Genomic DNA, 27294 nt, shown 5'->3' on the forward strand with positions numbered 1-27294 from the left:
TCTGTGGACAATTATTTGTTTCGATTCTCAATTAATTGATGATATTTGTTTTCTCTTTTTTCGTGAATAAAAGTTTTTATTTGTTCTCTTCTTACTTTATAAAACATTTTTAATTTTGGCTGTGTATTTTTTTTTGCCTTTTCCTACCACTCAAACATATGTATATATTTTTGTGTATGTGTAATAGGTTTTTTTTGCGGTATATTGTATTTCTTTTACTTATTTTTTCATGATTTTCTCATTCTGATATATTAACTCTTGGTAGGCATTTTGAACATTCAGTTTATGTCGGTTTTCGGTGGCGTTTGGTTCTATCAAAATTTAGCCAACAATTTGTGTTAGTGTAATTAATAAATAAAGAATGAAACAAAAAATAAATAAATTACTATTTATAAGCTGTGTTAAAAGGGTTTTTTCTTAAATTAAAAATCTAATAAAAAAAAGTAAATAATTTAATTTAACTGAAAATTGTTTAATTAAATTCAAAATACAAAAACATCGTGCTAAAATATCATCTACCAGCCCGAAAAACAAAAGGAAGACAACATTTTTTATTCGTGTCAATAAAAAATAATTAATAATAATTGTGTTTCAAATACATCATCATCATCGAGTACAAAATGTAAGTTTAACTAAATAAATATTGATTAAATATTGTAAATAAATGAAAAATATGTAAATATTTATAAAAAGGGTTATGAGTGAAATTGGACCTTAATAAATTACGGTTCTTTGTTGCATCATGCATAACGTTTTTCAATACTGTACCCTATATCGAGCAGTTTTGTTTAAAAGTTTTATTCTAATACAATCAATTAAACGTGTGAATTATTTATAAAAATACCTTCAAGGAATTACTGCTTAGAAAATGTGGTCATGGATCATTAAATCTCTGGAAAATTAATACTTACGACGGCAGTCTGAAATGAATTTAATGAATTAATGCATAGAAAAAGGGTAGTTCAGAAGTATTCATATTTTAATATAAAATATCTGTAAATTTATTACTTACGAGGTCAGTTTGAAAAGTTTTTTAAACCACATGAGAACAAAAGCAATGCAACTTGTAGCTGTTAATGAAATTCATTTTCCATAACTTTCCGCAATATTTCTGCTGATAACTGTTCGCATTCCTGTCAAATATTCTCCTTAAGGGCTGCAATTGTTTATAGTATATTCTCCTTAAACCCGCGACTTCAAGTAGACCCAAATAAAGAAGTCTGAGATAGTTAAATTGGGCGATCTTGCTGGTCATGCCAAATGGCCAAAACGGGAGATTACGCGACCAGGAAATTGTTGAAACCACATGTTCACCAAGTCCCGCTCATTCGATTCTGGCAATAAGAAGTCGTTTATCAAGGCCCTGTAGCGTTCGCCAGTAACAGTACCCGTATTGCCGATGGCGTTCTCAAAAAAAAAAAAACTGTCCAATCACTCCTCCCGCGTGAATACCTCATCACACAGTTGTTGTTGTTGTAGCAGCGTCAATAATTTTACAATATTTAGTCTGGGGGTTCTGCAAGATCAAGTCCAAGAAATTGTGCTACTTCTACTGGGTGGGTCCATAAATCCACTGGACGTAGTGAAGTAGGGTTGGCTGGAGGGTGTCATGCGGACCCTGACCTCATGCTGGACTGTTGCTTCATCTTGATCTGAGTTGTGCCAGAAGGACTCTTGTTTTACCCGGAAGAATCTTCCCGGCGTCTGCCATCGGTGGTGGGCGACCTCCAAGTACTACATTTATACGGTATGAATGTCGTTCAAAGCTGTCATATATGAGCTGCGATCAAATGGATCCTGCACATACCTCTATGCTCTCCTAGTATTTTATAAGGTCCTGTCTGACATGCCTCGGGGAAGACTCCAACTGTGTGATGTTAATGTTTGGATGACTCCTCCATCGACATCCCAGAAGGAGCTGTTGCTTCACATGACGTTATATTCCCTGACCGGTAGTACCTTAGTTTGCTCTTGAAGGTGGTGTTTGGAGGTAATTTGGAGGCAGCCTGAGACGGTCCTTAAGGCTGCATTTTGACAGCTTTGAATATTTCTCCACTGAATATCACTTAACGAAGGCGACCACACTGGAGCAGCATAGTTAACCACTGACCGGCCAATCGTCTTGTAGGTTGATAGCAAGGTTTCTTTGTCCATACCCCAAGTGCTGCCGGTAGTAGCCTTGAGTGGATGTAACGGCTTTGCGTGCATCACACGCGGATTTTGAGTGACCCAGAAAACAAGATTTTGCTTATTGACGTATCCGTTTTGTATTCTGCAGCTGTCTAGTTCACAAATGTCAAATATGATCGACAGGGTGACAAATATAAGTCGTTTAGGATCGAAAGGATCAAGTCACAGTTTGTTTAAAAGGTATCAATTTAACCCTCCAACGCCATGTAAAAGTGACAGATACTTTTTAAATAAAGTCCCAGCTCTCGAGTATGCCAATATCGGGGACTAGTTCTGTGCCGGTTCCATTTCTTCTAGAGTATGTATTCATTATTGTTGTCCTACATATTTGATTTCGCTTTCTTCAATACTGTTCCGTTTCGAGAAACCCAAATTTTGAATGTTTATTGATGTACGGTTTATGAGCAGGCCATAATGAGAGGACATTGCTAGACACCCCATCGAAGTTGTTAATTAACATTTCTATTCATCTTCAGAGGATCGTAGACGAATCCTAAAATGTTCAATTATTATTTTAGAGTTATTAATTATTTGAGATGTGATCGCACCATATCACTCCGAAGTCATCCATTTTTTACAATACCAATACTTACCAGATATAAACTGAATAATTTAGAATCTCAATTTTAAACCTATCAGGGTATTTTTAGCAGATGGTCACAATAATATAAAATCGTCTAAGAACCAGGCTTGTTAAATATCGGTCAATATTTGAGTACGGCTGACTTCCAAAATGTATCAATACAAAGTTTGTATGCAGTTCTGCTACGGTATATTAAATTATATCAGTCAAATTATATAAATCTTATGACAAAATCTGATATATTCATTCCAAATGTAAGTTCATATGTTATCTATGCCTATTTCAATTCGGCTATCTATAAGGACCCAGAATATTTTTGTATTACATTGAATATTGTAAAAAATGCCAACGGATATAAAATCTTGTAGTGAAGGTTAATTTCATAGCATTTCCCATGAAACAGCTGTAGTGTAACTTACGATCGTCACTGACCATATTTTTGTCTTGTATGCTTTGTGTTCATTTTCTTTAATTGACGAAAAGAAAGTTCAAAATCATGTTTGCCTTAGAAAGGTTAAGAAGCAAACAACCACTGCACAAGCAGTTCCTCATAATTGTGTTTGGCTGTCAATTAAAGAAGACTTGGTTTCTGAATCTGATGGTCAACATTTTGTGTTGACTTGTTTACGTCCATAAATCTCAAATGTCTTACGGACAAGTTTAGTCTACCACATAGAGAGATAAATACGAATGCACACAATTATTTGTGTTGGTTTTTCTCAGTAAAACAAAATGAAAAGAATACAATTTTCTTTCAAGCTAAAACAAAGTTAAATTTTTCTTTTAGGGTTTTCCTGGCACTGTGTTTAGTTGTCGTAATGTATCATGTTCTTAACCCTAGATCGTGCTAACTTAAGTAGGTTTCAGTTTTATTAACTGATGAGACAAATAGATATACCCTTAGCTTCCTTATCGTAATTAAAGCCGAATTTCAGAAAGCTCTAAAAAGAAGCAAGCATGTATACAAGTACTTAGGAAATTATATATGTAGTTTAAAACTATTCCTTAATTATATAAAATCTGTCCACTACAATAGACTCTCAAGCTAAAATTTATACATATTAATCGTAGAAAATAGGTGAGTATTCTAGGGTTAACAAATCATTTTATTCTTTAGTTCTTTCTTTGACATAGTGTGTCTGTGTGTTCTATTTAAATTTTGTTGTTTTATCTTTTCATTGTTTTGGCCTTTACCTGATTTTCTATCAATTTGTTTTGGTGTTTAAGACTCATTGTAGCCCAATTACCTGTGTTATTTTTATTTCAGTTGTTACCATTCTGTCTAATTGCATTCAAAAAACATGTGGGCGTTTAAGAGACATACATTTGTTCCTTTTGTCAAAAAAGTACAGTTTTATTTGAATTTTCTGCAATAAAAATTTTAATTTTCATTACAAATTTCTTTAGTTTAAGACTTTCTTTTCTTCGTTTTTTTTAATTTTTTTTGCAAATTCCTTTTAACATTTTAATAATTTTTAGCACATGTTGAATAAGACCTAAAAGTCATGTCACTCAAAGAGAAACAACGGTAACGGCTTAAGAAAGAGCAACGAAAGTGAACTGTAAACAGTAGAGAGACCACAATAAAAGGAGTAAAAGTGAAAAACCGTGCGTAATAAATAATGGTTTAAATTTAGACCATGTAAAGATATTTTAAATATGTTTTCTTTTTAACCCCGAAATGTATATAAGTCTTAATATTTTGTTTTTCTATTGAGGGTTGTTTACCATAAATACTATTTGTATTGTACTTTAAAATTTAAGTGCGGAAAATGTTGATTTTTTTTTGTCTGTTCTCTTAAATTATTTACAAACACACTACACCTGTCTTTTATTTGGTACCTATAATTATTTTCACAAATTTTACATTGTTTTTCAATACACGTGCACATCCCTTCTAATTATATACTCACACAATTAGATCATACAGTGGATGACCAAATTATAAGGGATATTATTAACTTATAAGGGACGAAAGTCGGATCTACTGAATGTATTTGTGTAATATTCCTATGCGGATTGTGATAGAATTATCGCTTGATTGTCTATTTTACATAGTAGGTTGCTACGCTCAAACAATCAAGTAGAATTGATAGGACTTCTTTTTGATTAGATAGTTAGACAGATCTAATAAATACCAGACAGAGAATTTAAAAATCGGACTCCGTTAAGAATTGATTTAACTATGTAGGTCTTTGGGGAGCTTCTGAAAACTATGGAAAGTAGAAAACACACAAATAAGTGTTTATGAACTGCTTAAAAAGCGCCGAAAACTTAAGGAATAAATTCCAGGGAAATTTCTTATTTGCATTCAAAATAAACCAAACATAAAATTAATCACATTTTAGTTTGATTTGCACAGGAAAAAGCATGTTGTATAAAGCAATGCACTAAAATTAAAAAAGCGACGCAAATTAAATCCAGTCAAATCGAAATGGCGCAAATAGTGGTCTTAACTAGATATAAACTATTAATGAGTAACTGAGAAGTGACACAAACGTATTCAGCCCAAAACATATTTAGACTTACGAGACAATTCTCAAATCGTAAGGAAGGCAGTTCCACCAACCAGCAAGCCAAAGGGATCTACAGAAAGTAGAACACCTCTCCCAAGGTTTAGGAATCTTCCAATTACTATTAAACGATAGTAACCTTCGAATATTATAAATACATATATATAGGCAAATCCAATAATAGCTTTAACAACACGACCATATTTTGTCATGTTCAAAATAATGATTCTCAATCTGACTTCCATTCCATATAAAATTTGAGGTTTCAGTAATGTCCCATGCACTCTTATTCTCACAAAAAGCAGCAAGTAGATATTCCTCCTCTGTAAAATAAAACCAAACATTCTCTATATGGACCTCGAAATTTAGCTGATTATCAATAATCACTACTAAACATCTAGTATGTTGGCAAACAAGTTCAATCCGACAACCAGAAATTTATCGTCCCCTTAATAAAACAGTAGTGTATAATTTTTTTGCCATTTCGAAATAATTGTTTTTTTTTTTTTTTAAAAACAAACACAAACTCCGAAGCGTTTTGCTTGTCTGCAGATACACCCAGAGTCTCTGGATACACCAAATTTCCATATTTCATTTGTTTATGGAACAGCAGAGAAAAACATGTACATTGGATCAAGAAAGACTGACCTCTAAGAGAACACATGACGGTTAGAAAACAAACATGTTATAAACCGCCTTTGTTTTTGAGAGATAAGATCATTTTGCCTCCATTACACATCAAATCGGGACTTATGAAGCATTATGTGAAGGTATGAGATATAACTGGTCCATGTTTTGACTTTCTTTCTAAAAAGTTTACAGGTTTTAGTACAAAAAACTGTAAGCTGATATTTTTTATAGCCCGAAAATAAAACTTGACTACTAGATAGTAATTTTAACTAATGTCAATTTGCTTGGCTGACTTTGTGACTGGTCTTTGTAATACATTGATTACTATATAAATCCCAGATAATCTAGGTTGAAGTCAATTGACACTTTAGTGTCTCCAAGTAATCTAGAGTGTAGACACTTTAAACTTTTTTGTACTGGACTTTAGAAAGTAGTTATTTTAGAAAGTCAATTGTTAATACACTGATGGACAAAATTCACCGCCATTTCCCTTTTAGGATGTATAAGGGACCGCCACGCTACGTTTTTGTAAATTAGGTTAAGTTAAAAAGACTTGTTTTAACTGAAGTGTAATTAAAATGAATTATTGTTTTTGTTGAAAAAATAAAATTTTGTGTTTCAATTATATTTATAACGTGGTAGTCCTTTAAACATTCTAAAGGAAAATGGCGGTGACTTTTGTCCATCAGTGTATGTGTCCTTTTTCGATGTTGCTAGTTTATATAGGTTCATTTGGATTACCTCTAAGTCATGCACATGTTAAAATAACGTGTCACATTATGTAAACCGTGACTAGCCGAATTATAGGTAAAATCACTAGACTACGATTTAATACATTCAATGAATGATTAGAAGCAGCGCCTTGGAAATCTTTTGTTGCCATTGTTAACATTTTTTTAGGAAATCAGAAGGCTGAAAATTACGAGGAATTAGTTATTTACCTTTTAATTAGCTCTTGGATGTAATATGAGCATAAAAGTAAACTTACGTTGGATCGTATAGGAAAGAACAAGGAGAACGTTTCCCTCAAGATTTAAAAGTGATGGAAGATAGACATCAAGGTCGCTGGGATGAACATATAATGACAGATTACTGAAGGAGTATCGCACTGGAGTGTCTTAAGGACCTCTATCGTAGAAAATCTAACAAATCCATTTCCCTCGAAGGGTAAATTGCTATCATGATATTCCCCTGAACTTTTCATTCACAATAGTTGATTTTTTTTTTTTGAATTCTCAAAATTGATGGCAAGGGTACGTAACCAAAACGCCAGGGTATACCACACGATTTAAGTAAGTCCCTAGTTGACCTACATATATCATCATATAGGAAGCTGGAACGCTTAAAAGACTTCACGATATGAGTTTTAATTGGTACTCCACCAGTAACGAAGAGTTTTAATGGTTTCCATTAAAATTTTCCATCTAAAATTTTCACAACATGGGGAATTTTTTCACGTGAACAAAGTTTATGAACGAAAAATGGGAAAAGGGAATATATTTCATGTGAAATATTGATTCGCGATAGGGGTGATTGATATTTTCATATTTTCGTTTTTTACCCCTGAAATTTCTTGAAAACTACAGTATACTGTTAGAATCAGATTATCGAATATATTTAAAATCTTTTTTGTTTTGGCGAAACCAAAACCAATGTAGACCTGTGTTAGCATTCAAAACTACTATAGCGGACATTGACACTTTTTGATATGTCATTCATTGTATTTAACCACATGGTCTGTATTAACTCGAAAGTATTGCAGTTCCAATTCTTCGTCGGTCTATATCAGCATATTACAATCTATATTTAATTGTTAACATCCTGTAATAAACATGTTTCCACAATGTGTTAATGCTGAAATAGGTGGTAGGTGGTGCATAAACCCTAAAATTAAATGATACTAACAATAGCAACAAAAAGAATACATTAAATGACAACTGACAAGGTGTCTGTCTATCTATTCTCAGAGCAAGAATAACAAAACAAAAACATGGTCAATGACAATAAACACCCTATATCTACCTGTAAAATAATAATGTTAATGTTATAGTTACAAACCAGCAGTTCTGCATTACTCTCCCTTTTAGACAGTAATTTTCATTAATGTCTTATTACATGGCTAAATATTTTTGGGTCATATGACATGTGTGTGCCATTTGTAATGCAGAGTAAAGTCAATTGATTACTTCATACATACATCCCAGAGAATCTAGCGTAAAGTCAATTGTCACTTTAGTTTCTCTAAGTAATCTAGAGTGTAGTCACTATAGAATTTATTTAATCCATCAAAAGTAGTTTATTGTAGAGTCAATTGTCACTAAGTGTGCTTTGTAATTTATGTATGGGAAACTCACATGTTAAAATAACTAGTCACATTGCAAATTCTGTAATTAATGGTGGGCGTCATGACAGATAATATCACTAGTTCGGGTCACTTAGCTAGAACTGCAGGGATATTTATTATGGACTAATACAAATGTCAAGAATTTACGTCCAAATGATGCAAGTTATCATTTCTACATATTTAGTACAGTACAGTGCTCACAATAAGTCTACACACGAAAATGTAATTATTAAACAATGTATGGCTACACTAGAGCGTGTTAAAGATTATAATAAAAAATAAGAGCAATTATTTATTGTGAGTATTACTTAAATTTTATTGTAATTAAAAAAAATTATTTTTAGTCCAAAACATATTGTGTATAATGAAGATGTGTTTTTTTTTGTCTGGCCCAAAATAGCGTGAAATAATGAATGTGCAATAAAAATTCAAATAGATTTGTTTGTTTTGCTGGTGGGTTGATACAAAACATTTTGTTATTAAGGTTCATATGTACAATATGAACAATTTGCGTTTTAGAAAGTTTCAAAATAGAAAATGTAATGAATATAAAACGTAATTTTTCCTTTATTTAACATAATAAATTAATTTCTAATGCAAATTAGTGTGAACCCCAAGTACCCCTTATTTGCCTAATTGTTTATATAATAAAAAAATATAAATGTAATACTTAGTTGCTCGGTATAATGGTAGGTTAGGTTAGGTTATGAAGGCAGCTAGTTATCAGCCAGCTCACTTGGGTCCATGAAGTTGGTCCCTTTGTGTTACCCTAAAGATCATGCTCAGAACCTCAAGAGATTCTTCACATGTCAGACCTGGGTTCAATGCCGAACCAACCTGACGCACGAATGAACGAATCCATCCTCCTGATATCAAGAGTAGATAGATCCGCTAGGCCGTGCAAAAATGGACTACCTATTGTCGCAGTCCGCACCCCTGCTAAGGCAGGGCAAAGACAGAGGAGATGTTCAATCGTCTCATTCTCGTCTTCATCATGGCAACTTCTACAGAAGTCATTATATGGAGTGTTCATTCTCCTAGCATGCTCACCTATCAAGCAATGCCCCGTGAGCACTGACATCATAGCTCGAAGCCTAGCCCGAGGTAGCCCCGTGAGGGACATTGACCTACGATGGTCATAAACGGGCCAGGTGAGTCTCGATATCGTGCAGTTTGTCGAGTTAGACCATCTGAGTTGAGCAGACTCAAATAATTTACGCTGTATGATTGACTTACAGCAAGACAGCGGTGAACCGACCAGGTTATCGATCTCGTCAATTTGTAGGCGAGAGCCTCTTTTGGCCAGTTCATCCGCAATAGCATTGCCAGGTACACCAGAGTGACCAGGCACCCAGAATAACTCCAGGTTAGAATGTCTCGCCATCTCATTAAGAGATACCCGGCATTCATGTACCAATCTGGATGTCGAGTAGACGCCAGATAGGGATTTGATAGCAGGCTTACTGTCAGTACAGATTCGGATATTCACACCAAATAGCCTATAGTACTTCATCCAGTGTACCGCCCTTTTGATCGCTGAAATCTCAGCTTGGATTACACTACATTGATCATGTAGCCTGAAACACACCCTCTTCTGAAGATGGGGAATATAGAAGCCTCCACCCACCCCATCCGCAGACTTAGAGCCATCTGTGTATATGACAAACGTGTCCATGGAAGAATTAGACCCACCCGTCAACGACACAGAGAAGCGTCTGTCAATAAAGGGTAAGGGAGTGCAGTAGTCAATATTAGCAGGTATATAAGATATACCGCCCAAAATAGACGCATGGCCAGTACAACTAGACCTCCATGCCCCAACAGTACTTAACCTAACCGCCGAATTTATGGCCAATTGTTTTGCCATCAGATCAGCCGGTAGCCAGTGCATCATTACAAACAGAGCACGAGACGGAGTACTGCGCAGCGCACCCGTGATCATTAGTGCGGATATTCGCAGGATTCTCTCAATTATCCCACAGTAGGTGGATTTACTTAGAGCCTTCCACCAAACTAGTGCTCCATACATTAGTATGGGCTTGACCACCATATCGAAAAGCCATTTCGCATTCCTAGGGCTTATTCCCCAGGTACTCCCAATGGCCCTTCTGCAGGCATAGATAGCGACAGCCGCCTTGGACGCTCTCGCATGAATATTAAGGCTCCAGGACAGCTTAGAGTCTAGTATAATTCCCAGATACTTAGCACTATCCGAGAGTTTAAGTTCCACACCGTTAAGGCGCGGTAATGGGAACGGAGGGATTTTGTACCTTCTGGAGAACAGCACAAGCTCCGTTTTCCCAGGGTTCACACCTAGTCCACTTGCAGTGCTCCACTGGCTGAGTGTACTGAGTGAAGTTTGCAGGCATTGTGATAATGTGTCCAAGTGTTTTCCAGAAACAGCTACGGCAACATCATCAGCATATGCAACAGTTTTGCACATCATGGAATCCAATTTCATGAGTAACATATTGATGGCAAGATTCCACAAGAGTGGAGATAAAACCCCCCCCTGTGGAGTGCCCCGATTCGCTAATCTAAAAATAGTAGCAGTTCCCATAGAAGAGATAATGACTCTATTAGTCAGAAGTCTACCTATGAAGCAGATAATAGATTGATCTATATCCAGACCACCTAGAGCCGAAAGGATCGTCTCTGGCGTCACATTGTTAAAAGCCCCCTCAATATCCAAGAAGGCCACCAATGCATATTCCTTATGCTCGAGTGATTTTTCTACGAATCCCACAAGCGAATGTAAAGCAGTCTCAACAGATCTACCTTTCATATAGGCATGTTGAGACATGGATAGTCGGTTCGGGTTAATCGATGAACGAAGGTGTAAATCGATCAACCTTTCCATAGTTTTCAAGAGGAAGGACGATAGGCTAATAGGCCTAAAGTCCTTGGGTCTAGTATGAGATGCCTTCCCTCCCTTGGGAATGAAGGCCACCGTACATCTGGTCCACGACTCCGGAATATATGACCAAGCCAAGCAGGCCGAGTATATACGAGTCAACCAGGGAATAATTAAATCCTCATTCCGTTGCAGATCCGCCGGAATGATGCCATCAGGACCCGGAGATTTATATGGGTCAAAGCTACGCAGGGCCCATTTTAGTCTCTCCTCATTTATGAGAATTGTGACTTCAAAAGGCCCAGTATAAGATATCGCAGTGTTACCCTCAGATAGGGGAACACTGCCAGGGAAATGAGCGTCCATCAAAACCTCTAGGGTTTCCTTTCCGCTAGTAGTCCAGCTGTCGCTCGATTTCTGAATATAACTCGGGACAGCGGCCGAAGATGACAAGATCCTGCGCAAGCGACTCGTCTCAGAGGAACCTTCCACGCCGCTACAGAAGGACCTCCAGGATTTGCGCTTCGCGTTCCTAACCAGGTTCTTGAATTTATTCACAGAGGACTTGTAAACAGACCAGTTGCCCAGTCTCTTGGCCTCATTGAAAAGTTTGCGACACTCTCTACGAGTGTTCGCTATCTCGGAAGTCCACCAAGGTGGTTTTTTCCTACCTCTGCAGATACTAGGTCTGCATGAATCTGATATCGCTCTATCAAACGCATTAGTCAAATTGTTGACCGCAATTTCAATATCATTCCGATCACTAATGATCGGAGGGTCAGGGAGAAGGCGAGAGAGAGTAGCATGTTGCCCAACCCAATCAGTCCTTCTCCTGTTTCGGATAGGCATAGCCCCCTTTTCACGAACTTCAATAACAAAGTCTATGTACATATGATCAGAGAATGAACAGTCATTCGAAACTCTCCATCCACTGATAAGATCTAAGTGCCTAGAACTAACTAGCGTTAAATCAAGAACCTCCCTTCTGTTAGTAACTACAAAGGTTGGTTCTGAACCAGTGTTGACTATGTCTATGTTATTACAAAGAATGAATTCGAAAATTGACTCACCCCTTGCGTTGGTATCCGAGCTGCCCCATACAATATGATGTGCATTGGCATCAGCTCCAATAATAACCGGCAGATTCTCAACTCTTGCCCTTTCAATTATGTCGCGAACCTTGCTGTTTGGTGGTGGTTCGCTGTGGTCATGTGCCATGTAGCTTGAGATAACTAGTATAGTTCCTACACCAGTTTCCCAGGCCGCTACCACAGTATCTTCATCGCTGTAATCAGAAAGAATGAAGATATTGAGTTTGTTGCTAGCTACTATACATGATCTAATGTTACCTGAGCCTTTCATGTATAGTAGCTTATGGCCTTTGGCACCTAGTCCGCGAACCCCTTCTCGATGGATCCAGGGTTCTTGGATGAGTGCTAGCTCCTCCCCTCTCTCTGACATCCGGAGGAGCAGTGCAGCCGAAGCTGCTTTGGAGTGGTGAAGATTAATTTGAGTTACCTTCACCATCTCCGTGTTTTTGTATGATTGTGACGTTGACGTCTTCTTGGTCCGAGGGACTCGAGTCCAAGAGGGCGTCCTCGTCAACTACATCGTCCAATGGCCCAAAAAATTCACCCACCATTTCAGAGTTGGAGTGGGTGTCCTCTTGAGCAACAGAACTAGTAGTCTCATCGCAAGACATGTCATCGGGGGTAGGTTCAATGTCATCCTGAACCAGTTTACCCTTATCGTCTCCTCGGTAAACTCTAAGAAAGATCGACTCGAAACCGTAGTAGACCTTTCCTAGATTTTTCCGAAGAGGCGCTAGGGACTCCTGGTTCATGATGACCGTGATCCTCCTGTATCCCCCTTCAGATTCGGAGACCCTGGCAACCATCCAATCATGTGTAGGGATGTCAGGATTTCCGATCCGAAGGAGCTCCAGTATTTCCTCCGGTTTCGCCGGTTCGTCGGGAACTCGGGCTGTGGATCTAGGCCGGCGTGGTATCTCGTCAACAGAGACCACATCCAGCCTAGCTCCTTCCCAAAGGCCGTCCAACAGAGCGACAGCCTGCTTAAAAAGCATGGCAGATCGCTCGTTTGAACAAGCCATTAGTTTAACCCGACCGCGATACCAGCCGGCATCATCACACTGAGGGGGGGGTCCCGGGTTCTCTTTGAGAACTCGCCAGAACACTCCCATCAGTTTTCTGCGCACCATATCCCAATTTGCATGGGATATAGAGCAGTCAGAGTCACTCCGATCGATGACAGCCCGAACAAGATGACCTTTAGCCACCTCGCTGAAGGATTTGTCAAACGATCGGTGAGACTTGGGACGTTTCGTCGCGGGCTGCTGGCTCTGCGATTGCGCCTCCTCCTCGGAACGTTGCCGTTTAGGCGCGTCCTTAGACGCATGAGGAGGATTCTGCAGGTCAGCTATGATGTTCCTTGCCCAGTTGAGAGATGATAAATCATCAGTCGAGAGTGACTCGGCAGGTTTGTTGCCTAACCGGTCGATAATTTTCTCGGCGGCTCGCCGTCTCAAAAAAGCCCTTCTGGCTGGTGTTACGTGCCTTGTGGGGTTGTTGTCGCCCTGTTGGGCAGGAGGCACAGCTTGGGAACCCGAAAACTTGTTCGCAGTTCCTTTGCTGGCAGGGAGAGGTGTAGCTTGGGTACCCGAAATCTTGTTCGCAGCACCCTTGCTCACAATCGGCACTGGGTTAGCTGCAGCCTGAGTTTTCAAGCTAGCAGCTCCCAAAACAGGGGTTTTTACCGATCCTCTGTCGGTACGGGCCAAGGCAGCTTTCGAGGTGCTTGGGTTGAAATTCAGAGGCACCTCGCTGCTTTTACTCTTGCATCCTTTTTTAGAGGATGCAGTCTTTGCGCATTCAGATGATTTAGGTTTCCCTAAAACTCCTCCTGCTTGTTGTTGAGCGCCAGTAGCTAGCAGATTAGCTCGGCCCGGTGTCGCCACCGAACTAACCTGGATCTCAGTAGCTCTCGATTCACCGCGACCTGAAATCGCCGCCGCGGGAATAGGGTCTCCGGAGATTATGAGGCCCCCGACCGGATACATAGGGCACTGTTTGTTTTCATCCATTTATCGGACGGACCGACGTAAAAAGTGCATTTTATACCTAGCTGCCAGGTGAAAAACTGCCGCCCCACTGGGGTCAAACAGACCACCAAGCCGCCCAATATGGGAACAGACGCTGGTGGATTTCGGACTCTGTAAGGGAAAGGGACAGAGGACCCAAGGGGTCCAGAAAAGCGGACATGTACTGTCAGGAAGGCCCCAATCTCATTGAAAGGGAAAACCTTCTGACAGTACCGTCAAGTAGCCGCCCCATAGGGATATACAGACGCTACTTGACAAGGGAAGGGTAGTTCTTAGTTCGTGCTCACCATGAGCCCTCTGGTATGGTTGTACCTGCCAGCACGGCCCCATGGCTCCTTGCACTTAAGCCTCTGCATCGCGTCAAGATGACTACCCATCGCAGAGGATGGGTAGTCATCTATTTTTGTACCGGTATAATGGTACAAAAATAAAAAAAAGAAAAAGTACCAACCACCTGATAAAAAATCAATTAGACTTAAACATTTAGACATTTTGCAAATGTTTGACTTTTCATATCTTATCTGGACTCTTTTTTTTAAAGTTTAAGTTGTCACTTTGCAAAATTGCAACGCAATTTACCATCTCGCATTTGCACTTGTAACCAATTTGCTATTTAACACTATTTGTTAGTCTGTTTGTCATTTTCCGCTTGTTTTTTTTTTATTCTCTCATTTGTTCGTTTATTTATTGACGTAATATTAAGAATTATTTACATTAAATTACTGTATTTTATACTTAGTTTCATGCAGTGGGTATTAATTTGTTGGTCATGCCCGTGTTGCATTTAAATTGTATTCTCATGTGGGCTTAGTCCTATCCATTCACCACCATCTTCCATCAGCCATCCTCATGTTATTTTCTCGGTATTCTGTTTTGTCATTTATAGTTCGAGGATATTAAGACAGAAGATTTATGCGTTTGGCTTGGATTCTGACACTCTGTAATAACAATTACATTTTATTTACAAAATAATTGCCAACAAGAAATATGTACGTAAATAGTTTAGCAAAGAATATTTTATTAACTGGGCAAACTATTTGCGTCTAAATAGAAAACAGTTCAATGTAAATGTTCAAATATATCTTTAAATAATTGTGTCACCTTAACCCTCAAACCCGCAAACTTTAAAAAGCTAAAAAAAAGTTGTCGAATAATATTTTTTAGGGTAATCAGAAACTAATTGGCAAATTAAGTTTAGGAACCAGGTGCAAAATGGTGAAAAGTGCCTCAGGGCATTGTTGCCGGTTTAGGTGTAAAAAAACAATAATTATGATACGATTTTATTGAAAAACTAATAAAAAATATTTCAAATAGATCGGGCGACTAAAAGTTAGTAAAACTTTGATTTAAAAAAAATGACACACAAAATTTCACGTTCTAAAATTATGACATCTCTTACAAAACAGTTGACAGAACAAAAACTAAAAGTCAGAATGCATTTCGACCTTCAAGGGAAATGTAAACAAATCTGTAACTAAAGTCACAGTTAAATTTAAAAAAAAAAATTATAATTACTTTTTGAGATAATTGGTGTTTTGTAATGAATGCCTTGAGGCACTCTTTCGGGTTAGGAGGTTAAAAACACCCAAAAACATAAATTTCAGTTATGCATTGACTACTAAAGTTGTGAATTGACTACTAAAGTAGTCAATGTAATTTTCCCTAATGTCTAATTACTTGGCTGACTTTGTGGCTGGTCTTTGTAACACATTGGTTACTTTGTACATCCCAGGTAATGTAGTGTGAAGTCAATTAACACTTTAGTGTCTCTAAGTAATCTAGAGTGTAGTCAGTTTAAACTTTTTGTCTACTGCTCTATAGAAAGTAGTTGTCCTTTTTCGGAGTTTAATGTTCGAATTTTATATAGGGTCACTTGACATCCCTTGTTAAAATAACCGCGAATGACCCCAATGATATGCAAAATCAGTAGTTCGAGACACTTAGGCAAAACTGATGGTATAAGTAAGTAAAACAGTTGTCAAAATATCTAATTTATCAGAATCTATTTTGTTATTGTAGCTTCTCTTTTCTTCTATTCTATGCCCAGAAACATGCTTATTTTTGGGACAAATAAAATACCACAAACGTTTAAAATTTGTCGTAAAAACTGAAGAGACATACATACCTACATAAGTAAATATTATGTTGGTCTGACGTGATTTTAAAAAACTTTTGATAAATTTGAACACCCACGCCTTCTGTGGGCTTGGCCCTCGTAATGAACAGGCAAATACTCTTGAGTAGTATTTATGTGACGATATAAATACGTCTGTCTGCATATTTTTGTTTTGTGTTTTTCATTGTCTTTCTAAATTTTCCCTCAATTCGCTTAGTGATCTGTCCATTCATTAGTGTATTCCAAAAATAAATTCCACATGGTTTTCTTAAGTATTCATTCCACCAAAAACATTTGCTTGCAAGAAGGCATTGCTCGAAAATTATCTGTTTAGTTTTGTTCTGAAATGATGAAAAAGTTCTAAAAAATCTAGCACAACGAAAAACAAAGTGATTTATTTAAAAAATCTTTCTTTAAATCTTTGTCTCTTCGGGCTCCATGGAGAGGACAATTACCAATAATCAGCCTTGTCATGTAAAGCGATGACGTAAAACGCTTACACGATAAGGCTGAATTACTTGGCTGACTATTTTTCAAAGTGGGGTAAATATTAGTTTTAATAATTGAAAGATTGTGACCATGACTTGTAAGGATGGAAGGTTAAATCTTCGGTACCTGCGACCAATATTTCATGAGAATTTCGAGAACTATCTTCATATCGTCAATATACTTAAAAAGACTAATAGTGCATATACCCCGAAGCGAAATCTACACCATTTCCAATTGTATTTCAGAAATTTCCAATAATATTTCAGAATTTTCTAATTGAATTTCAGAATATTCCAATTATATTTCAGAATTTTCCATTTATATTTCAGAAATTTCTAATTGTATTTCAGAAATTTGCAATTGTATTTCAGAATTTTCCAATTGTATTTCAGAAAAATCTAACAGCTATACAAATGGAAATTTCTCAAATAGAATTTGAAATTTTTTAAGTATAAATTAAAATTTCTGAAATACAAATGGAAATTTGGATAATTCTGAAATACAATTGGAAATTTCTGAAATATAAGTGGAAAATTCTGAAATATAATTGGAATATTCTGAAATTCAATTAAAAAATTCTGAAATACAATTAGAAATTTCTGAAATATAAGTGGAAATTTCTGAAATATAATTGGAATTTTCTGAAATTCAACTGGAATTTTCTGAAATACAATTGGAAATGGTGTAGTATATCGCCAAGTGTTTCGATCTCTCAAATCCAGATTGATTTGGAATCTTTTCCGTTTATGAAGTGGGAGAGGAGGTTTCTGGTTGCTTGTCTTGGTAGATCCATGCTATCCGCAAACCTATATAACTGCAGAATTTCCTTAGGAAAGATAAACATTTGATAGCTTTATAAAAAAAAAATATTTTCAAAAAATAAAAAAAAATCGGCTGTCAGCCCAAGTAATTTTTTTCAGTCACAGCAGAAAATGTTGGTCGTTACGAATGAATCATACGATTAGCAAAAAATCGGGTTTCACGAGCAAAACTGTTCTCTCTGCTTGAGAAAAATTAAAGATTTTTTATTTTTCCCGGAAAATTCCGGGAATGAAATAATTTTTTTTTATTACTTCCCGAGAAAAACCGATATAAACCGTGATTGGTTTGTTTGAGTTTATTTCGTATTAAGTAAATGGTAATGAAAGGATGTTCGGGAATGAAATATTCCCGAATAGTAAATTAGAAACCCTAGTCACGGGGTATTTTAGAGTTATTTGCTAGTTTTTTTGTATTTTACTTTAAGGTCATTGACTTAAAATCGAAATTACATTACATTTTAAGCATAAAGACAGATAAATGGAGTTTATTTCCTTTCAACAAAACGTGAATAGACTATTAATTGTTTTTTTTACTACTTAATATGTGTTGTATTGAAATATAGTTTTGTTAAAGTGAACTTTTAAAAAAATCTAATATTTATATTATTTATAAAAAAGGCGCATTTTAAGCCGGTAAATGCATTGGCATTTGTGTTTGAATATTAAATAGATTTCGGAATAATTCAATAGAAATTAATAAGAAATACAAATTTCAGAACGTGTGCACATTCTGATGGAGGGTTTGATTTAATTTTGACGTCATCTCTGGCACGTTTGAAACAAGTAGTTTTAGTACGTACACCCCCTTTCCACCAAATATTTAGCGGCTCTTACTCTACTTTTCATATAATTTAAATAATTTTAATTATTCTGTACACGTTGGCAAAATTTTGAATACAGTGGTTATACTAAATAAAGTAAAAAGAACTGAATGTGTTTTTATACCCTTCACCATGAGTGGCAAGGGTATATATAAGTATGTCAATCCGTTTGTAATTTCTACGTTTTTCATTTGCGACCTCACAAAGTCTATATATTCTGGATCGTTATAGATAGCGGAGTCGATATGACCATGTCCGTATGTATGTTGAAATTAGGGATGCCAAACGGGACTGGGTTTTACAAATCCCGGGATTCGGGATTTTAGAAATGTAAATCCCGGGATCCCGGGATTTTTCGGGACCCCGGGATTTTTCGGGATCCCGGGATTTTTCGGGATTTCGGGATTTTTCGGGACTTCGGGATTTTAATTAAATGTCAAAAAACATCAAGTTCAAAAATAAAAACTATTTATTTCGTTAATACACTAAGTAGAAATATAACAAAGCAAAAACTAATGGATTGAATTAATATATATATAAAGTATTGAGGAAACCGGGCTACATTTGTCCCTAGTCCCCATACATGGTCCCCTTCAGAAAATGACTTTAACATTCATAGTTGTCTTATAATAATTAATATAGTGATAAAATTGAATAAACAAGTTGCATATGAAAATTAATCTTTCTACCAACTCTTGTGAGGGCCAGTCCATAATAATATAACCTCTATATCAGAAAATATTTTATTGTTAATAAATAATTTATATATAATGATATTAACATAAATTTCATTCATTCATAAATACTGATTCAAGTCCCCATAGAAGACCAAAACTACATATTGATGGTGGGTATAAAAGATGAATATACCACTCTTAGATGTTTTATATTAGTATTATAAGTATGCTGAAATTTAGCTTTCTAGGTTTCATCCTAAAATATTAAAAAATCTCGTAATTTTCGGGATTTGTTAATCCCGAAAAATCCCGGGATTGTTTTTCACAAATCCCGGGATTTCGGGATTGGCATCCCTAGTTGAAATCGACTTTCCTTAGCTTACATACATGAGTCATACATCAAATTATCCGCTAATTGAAATCGAGAAAATCGCCCCACAAATGTCTGATATATAAGGAAAAAACCAGGGCAAGCTATTGATCTATATCTGGATTACTAAGTCATTAATATAGACAATATGGATATCTAATGATAGATATTTCAAAGACCTTTGCAACGACGTATATAAGGCAATTTTAAGTCGGACCTATAATGGGTCAAAATTGTGAAAAAAATTTTTAACTCAAATTTTTTTTTACCAAAAAATTTTTTTTTCAGTAATAAATTAAAAAAATAATTTTTAAAAACATTTTTTTGTTTTTATTTTCACTAGTACCTTAAAAAAATATTTCGAAAGAAATTGTGTTTTAAATTTAAAATAAAAAAAATTGAAAAAATAATTTTTAAAACATTTTTTTTCCGTAAATTTATTTTTACTACACCATTTCCAATTGTATTTCAGAAATTTGCAATTATATTTCAAAAAATTCCGATTGAATTTCAGAAAGTTCCAATTATATTTCAGAATTTGCCATTTGTATTTCAGAATTTTCCATTTCAGAATTTTCCAATTATATTTCAGAATTTTCTAATTGAATTTCAGAATATTCCAATTGTATTTTAGAAATTTCCATTTGTATTTCAGAAAATTCTAATAGCAATACCAATGGAAATTTCTGAAATACAAGTAGAATTTTCTGAAAAACAATTAGAAAATTCTGAAATACAATTAGAAACTTAATATTAGTGGTTATTATGTCGAACTTTTCTTTTTGTGATTAATATTATTAATTATTATTCAGGCTCGAGTTCATTAAATTGAAACTTAGAAACTTTTTAAGTATAAACTAAAAATTCTGAAATACAATTGGAAAATTCTGAACTACAATTAGAAAATTCTGAAATATAATTGGAAATTTCGGAAATTCAATTGAAAATTTCTGAAATACAATTAGAAACTTCTGAAATACAATTAGTAGTACCTTAGAAAAAAAATATGTTTTAAATTTTGTTCACCTAAAATTATTTAAAATTATTGTTCTGAAGTATATTATGGTAAAGGGTATATAAGATTCGGCACAGCTTGCTTTTAATGTCGAGGTTTATAAGTGTTAATTTGCACTTTCTATGAATTCTATTGATTTTCTCAAAACCTGAAAGAAACAAAATAGAAAAATTATGTGTTTTTTTTTGTTGTATTTATTTTTATAATGGCTTAGAAATGAACATTTCAATGGCCCTGAGGATGATGGGTTTATCAATGAATACAAATACATAATAACAAAATAACAAAATACTCGAAACCAAAAAAATCGTAAATACAAAAACAAAACAAAAAACTCAAATAACAAAATACTAATAAAATATGCAAATAATACTAAAAATAAATAAGTACGAGTAATATGTAATAATGAAAATAAAATACAAAAAAATATGTATTGTAATAATGGCACCAACAACAGCACACATTAAAAAAAATAAGCAAATATCGTATTCAAAGAGAGGAAGCAGTAGCGACTGAATTTTATCCGTCATTATCTTTGACGCAATCAACAGTGGTTACCAAAACTTTGTTCATGGACTATTACACACAATGTACTTTTTACATTTCCATTCTAAAAAAATCTAAAAGTACGTTCATATAGTTGAAATATTTAATGAAATAAGCATAACCAGCGAAATGATATTCGATTTGACAGGACTTCGCTAACACAATATAAGATATGCTACTGTGATCTCTTCTACATCGAATTTTGTTTAATTTCAAGGAATCTAAAATATATCATGACTATCAAAAAATCCACATACGTGTAGATCAGTAAACTTTTTAGTTCAGTAATTTATTATCTTTTCATCAATCTTTATTTTTATATTGATAATATTTTTTGTATATCATACAATATGGATCTTACTTTAAGAATCACTGTAAATCATGTTAAGCATGTCAATGGTTCAACATATTTACATATTGACAGACACTTTATTATTTCTTAGAAAATCACTACTTAAAATACTCTCTCAAGTAAAATAAATAATGCAACTGTTTTATGCAGAGCTCTAAAGATATTAAAAAATAATACAAATATAAGCCTTCTTGCTGTACTTGAAGCTAGTTATTTTTAGAAACATGCTGAAAAGTAATCTTAATTTGAATTAAAAACTGAACGGAATTCAATATCACACTATTTCATAAAACCATTTGAAATTAGGATGGCTCATTAGGCTACCGATCTACTACATATGACCGACCTACTACATAATTTAGAACGCTAATCTATTGGATATATAAATTAAAAATAGAGGATTTTTTCATATTTTTAGCTTTTATTTTGAAACATTTGTACAATATAAATTTATTCATATGAATTGGCCATTGTTAGCTATGACCTTTTCCCATCTTTCTGGCAATTATAGAATGGGTTCCGCACCAAAAGAATTGCTTATCTTTTGAGGCCTAGAATGAATCAAGCTAATTTCGGATACTCTGTTCAGAAGTGGAGAGTTCACCAGAGATATAGTTGTTCATCGATCGAAAAAAATAGTAGTTTTTGACAGGTCTTGCAACATGTGGCCTAGCGTTGTCATGATGGAATATTACGGCTTCATGTATGGCCGCATATTCTGGGAGTTTTTCGGCCTATGCTCGCTTCAAATGAATGTGTGCGGTACCCTTCCCTGATGAGATAGCGTTATTCACCGATCGAAAAAAATAGTAGTCGGACGGGGCAAGGTCTGGGCTATTAAGCGGGTGAGGCAGAACTATTTACGAAGAACCACTTCTTCCTAAATAGTTTTTGACAGGTCTTGTAACATGTGGCCGAGCGTTGTCATGATGGAATATTACGGCTTCATGTATGGCCGCATATTCTTGGAGTTTTTCGGCCAATGGTCGCTTCAAATGAATGTGTTCGGTACCAGTTCCCTGTGAAGGTCTGGAAAGAGTTCAGCAGGTCATAATGGATAGGACCATTTTGGTCTTACCAAATACAGAGCATTGCCTTAGCGCCATGGATATATGGCTTCGGTGTCGATTCGTCTGGTTGGCTGGGCTTCACGTACGATTTCCTACGCTTCGGGTTATGGTAATGGATCCATTTTTCATCGCAAGTAATGATTGGGTGCAAAACATATTCACCATAAGTGCTTCAGCGACACTTTTTTCAAACTAAAGAAGTAAATCAAAACTTCCCGCCTATGACGCTTTGTTGGTACAATTAGACATTTTCGAAGCAAAAAAAGCTTTGTTGTTTACACTATAATATTCAATAACTAAGTGGGAATATATGACAGATATGTACTCTTCAGCATGTTACTGAAGTTATTACAAACCAGAACCATGTTCAAAAGATACGCTATCTGTTATGAATTCCGCATTTTTAAATTATGAAGGATAAAAAACACTATAAAAATCGACAACACAGAGCAAAATGAATACATATTTTGATTCAAGACACCAAATAAAGATTAAATCCGTTATAATTAGGAATGTGGTGCCAACCGAGTTTTCAAAACAACCGTTTTGAAAGAGTGTGATGAATTTCGTATGATTTTTTAACTCGTTGGTTAACATTTCCTTTTAAAATACAGACCAGTCAACAAATGTCATAAAAATTATGGAAAAGTATTGAATTGGATTTTTTAATAATAGAAAAAACCTAAGAAAAGATATGTATCACAACCTTTTCCGGTTTTAAAACAATTAGTTTTCAAAATCGATTTCCATCACATATCTGAATATTTTTTGGTCTGCTTAATATTTAGGACTAGATTAAATTCAAGGTTGTCTACCCATTCGAAACGGTTAAAAAGTAATTGTAACGCTTATTTGGATTATGTATTATGGCTGTTTATTTAGGTAACGGTAGCTTAGCGATAACGGTAATTACCGTATGTCTTACAGGATTAAGAAAGTGTACACGAATTAAATATTACAATTTTAATTCTGTAGATTTCAATAAACTCAATTATTGAAATCCAAAACTTGGATTTTCATAAATTAAAATTATTATTACATACATATTTGAAGATATCGGCAACGTTAATGACAGTTATTTCGGTAACGATAGCTTAGCGGTAACGGTATTCGAGCTGAATGTATGTATTTTGAGGGTAACGGTAACCAACCATGTTTAATTCGCATTAAATTAAAACGGTGGAAACCATTGTCTAATTGTGGAGTTTACTCTTTATCATTACTGTCAAATTTTATGTTCGATAGTAAAATTTTTGACGCCAACGTTAAGTGAATGCAAAATGTTGTTTGTAGGGACAGTTATGCAAATATAGCGATAAAAATACATAAATTTTACAAACATGCGCAAATTGTACACTCAAAAAAGGAAAGGAAGTAAAAGCTTTTGAAAACCCTCGTGAAAACAAAACTGAGATATTTTCGCGCAAATAATGTTGACTCATTTTGTGACAATTTTCTTTAGCACTACATAGAAATATGTACATACATATGTATATAAAAAACAAGTAAGAAAGTATGGTCGGTCAAGCCCGACCATATAATACCCTACACTAAATAAAAGAACAAAAACATAGTCTTTTAAAATTTCAATAATTTATATTTTTGAGTGATTTTCGGAAGTGGGCCTTATATGGGGGCTACGACCGATCACCATGAAATTAGGTCGTGTGATTTGTGTCTATATGAAAGTTTACTATGTTGAATTTTGTGAGTATACCAACATTTTTAAGCGATTTATGCACGTTAAAGTGATTTTCGGAAGCGGGTCTATATGGGAGCTATGACTAATTATGGACCGATCGTAACAAAATTTGGTGACATGAATTTTGTATATATAAAACTTATTTGGAGCGCAATTTGTGGAGATACATTTATAAATTAAACATTTTTGACCGATAAAGTCCAATTTTGAGAGGACATTTGTATTGGGGCTAGATGAAATAATGGACCGATTTCAGCCAGTTTCAATATGCTTCGTCCTTCGTACCAAATTTTATAGAAATATCTTCAAAATTGCGACCAGTACTCTGCGCACAAGGTTTACATGGACAGCCAGCCAGCCGACCAGACGGCCGGACGGACATCGTTTAATCGACTCAAAAAGTGATTCTAAGTCGATCGGTATACTTTAATGTGGGTGTTAGACTAATATTTTTGGGCGTTACACACATCTGCACAAACGCATAATACCCTCCCCACTATGGTGGTGTAGGGTATAAATATTTAAGTTTGGCTACATATATACTATGTACGTATGAATGTTTTAAACACATGTTTCTAACATATTCATATACATACATACGTAAATATTTAGTAAATGATAAAAATACTACAAATTTATGTGACGTTTATTTATATAATTTAGTTTATCATAACTTTGCGGTTTTTGAATATTTGTATATTAAAATATAATTACTTGTCAGCAATGGTCGATGACAGGGCGGTTAGGTTTTCAACTCTTGAATTAAAGATTAAACTAAATTTTGCAAAATCATTTTGCAACAAAAAACGTGTTATATGAATAACGTCTAACTGTGAAAATTGACATTAACTAGGTAAATACAAAATATGGATGTATGTGAAATGTCAAAACATTTAACTTAATCACACTTTAGCGTAAAAAATTTTAAAGTGTCATAACTAACCTCACAATTGTCATATGGTTAAATTTAATGCAATTTTTTCTTTTTTTAAATAATAATTCAAATGAAATTATTGTAATAATACCTTTTGTTTTCTTACAGATAAACTCTCGAAATCGTTGATAAACGGATATCTCTATATGTGTAAGTGTCAATGTCAAAATTTTTGCATATGTTTAAACAAATTTGTCTTATCAATGCCAATTTATTTCTAAAGCTATTTGTTTGTAATAAATAAATATTTATTTATTCATTCATTACTCATATACATATGTAAACATTTCTTAAAAATGATTCGTAAATTGTGAAATTAAACAATTGTTGTAGAAAACGTGTTTAATGCAAATTAGAACAGGAAATCTAAGGCAAATATTTTAATAATGATTTGATTTAATATTCCATATAAGGTTGGTTGAACTATACTGATAACTTATGTGAAAATTTTAAATGTAATTATTCAACAGCACTCGTATTTTCACACGGACCATCCAGCCAATCCAAAAACAAAACAAAAAAATGAATGAAATTAAAATTCAATACATATGATTCAAATGCGTTTTAGAAATTTAAAAACATATGCGTATTATTTGTTTATATTTAAAGCACGTGGTTAAATTGGGGTAAGGCCTTTGCATATTAACTGCTAAAAAGGAAATGCAGACAAAAAAAGCTGATCATTCATTATTATGCATTTTAAAAGGTCTGTCTACCATCTTTCAAATGCAGTTAGTACTATTTACAATCTGATCTCTTAGTCCCGCTGACATTTAACCCAAACACTCAGCTAAAATAATCAGCAGGCAAATTACAAACTGAATTTGAAAATTGGCGTTCTGCTAATGTACATATATTCTACAATTTAATACAATATTTATTTACACCTGTAGTTTTAATATAAATATTCACAAATATAAACACCAATACCCCGGTTTACGTCGTTTCGAAATTGCGCCTTTTTAGAATTTCTGTGATTTCTAAATTGCATTGTTATACCCTTCACCTTCGTAAGAAGGGTATATACATATAAGTTTGTCATTCCGTTTGTAATTTCCACAATATAATTTTCCGACCCTATAAAGTACATATATTCTGGATCCTTATTGATAGCGGAGTCGATTAAGCCATGTCCGTCTGTCTGTTGAAATCAATTTTCTGAAGACCTCAGATATTTTGGGGGTCCAAATCTTCAATAATTATCTCAGACATGCTTTCGAGAAGTTTCATATTTAAAATCTGCAAAATCGGTCCACAAATGGCTGAGATATGAGGAAAAAACCAGGACAACCTCGATTTTTGACCTACATATATCTGGATTACTAAGTCATTAATATAGAAAATGTGCATATCTAATGATAGATATTTCAAAGACCTTTACAACGTCTTATATAAGACCATAGTAAGTTGGACCTACAATGGGTCCAATCGGAATATATTTGTTAACCCGAATTTTTTTTCACCAAAAAAAAAATTTAAATTTAAAAAAAAACTTTTAAATTTAAAAAATTTTAAATAACAATTTGAAATTTTTTTTTCCAAAAAATGAAAAAAAAAACAAATTTGGAAAAAAAATTATTTTTGCTCTCTTACTTGTTTTTGTTTCAGTTTGCGTGGCTTCGAAGTTGCGACGTTAAAGCTTCGCAGTTGTGTCGTTAATATGGTATTTTTCTATTGAAAAATCTAAAATTATAAATTTCGAAACCAATTAAATGAAAATCAATACAAATGTATGGAAAATCGTGCTTCGGTTTAAGTCGCGTTTCACCGGTCCCAATTAGCAAACCGGGGTATTAGTGTATATCAATTCACGTGAATGTTTTCGTTTTCTGTCATTTAACTGAAATTAAACACTATTATAAAAGTAAACAAATACAAGGCAGATTTTCAATAATGTAAATTTTACTAACAATTTATATATGTACATTAGAGTGACAATCAGTTGTATGGAAAAAAATTTTTGTTAAAATTTTGAAGAGTGCCGGGTGGAATATTGTGACACTAGGCCTAAATATTAAGTGCTGAAAATTTGAGCCAAATCGGGCAACGATTTCTGGACGCGCATCGAGGTCAAAGTTCAGATATATGCAAAATTTTACTGTTAATATGGAATAAATAGGTGAAACTCGTTAACTTTCTGCATTGT

General features: G+C 34.7%; 1 protein-coding gene across 1 annotated transcript in view; it reads left to right on the forward strand.

The window, feature by feature from the left end:
- Window positions 1–315: 315 nt before the first annotated feature.
- The window catches only part of path (pathetic), a 63516-nt gene continuing 36537 nt past the window's right edge, over window positions 316–27294 (forward strand). Inside the window, exons 1-2 of the mRNA XM_065504710.1 lie at window positions 316–622; window positions 25257–25298. The gene's annotated coding sequence lies outside the window, so the exon portion shown is untranslated. The remainder of the gene's footprint in view (window positions 623–25256; window positions 25299–27294) is intronic.

This window comes from Calliphora vicina, chromosome 3, assembly GCF_958450345.1.
Source record: "Calliphora vicina chromosome 3, idCalVici1.1, whole genome shotgun sequence".
In the NCBI taxonomy this organism is placed as follows: Eukaryota; Metazoa; Arthropoda; class Insecta; order Diptera; family Calliphoridae; genus Calliphora; species Calliphora vicina.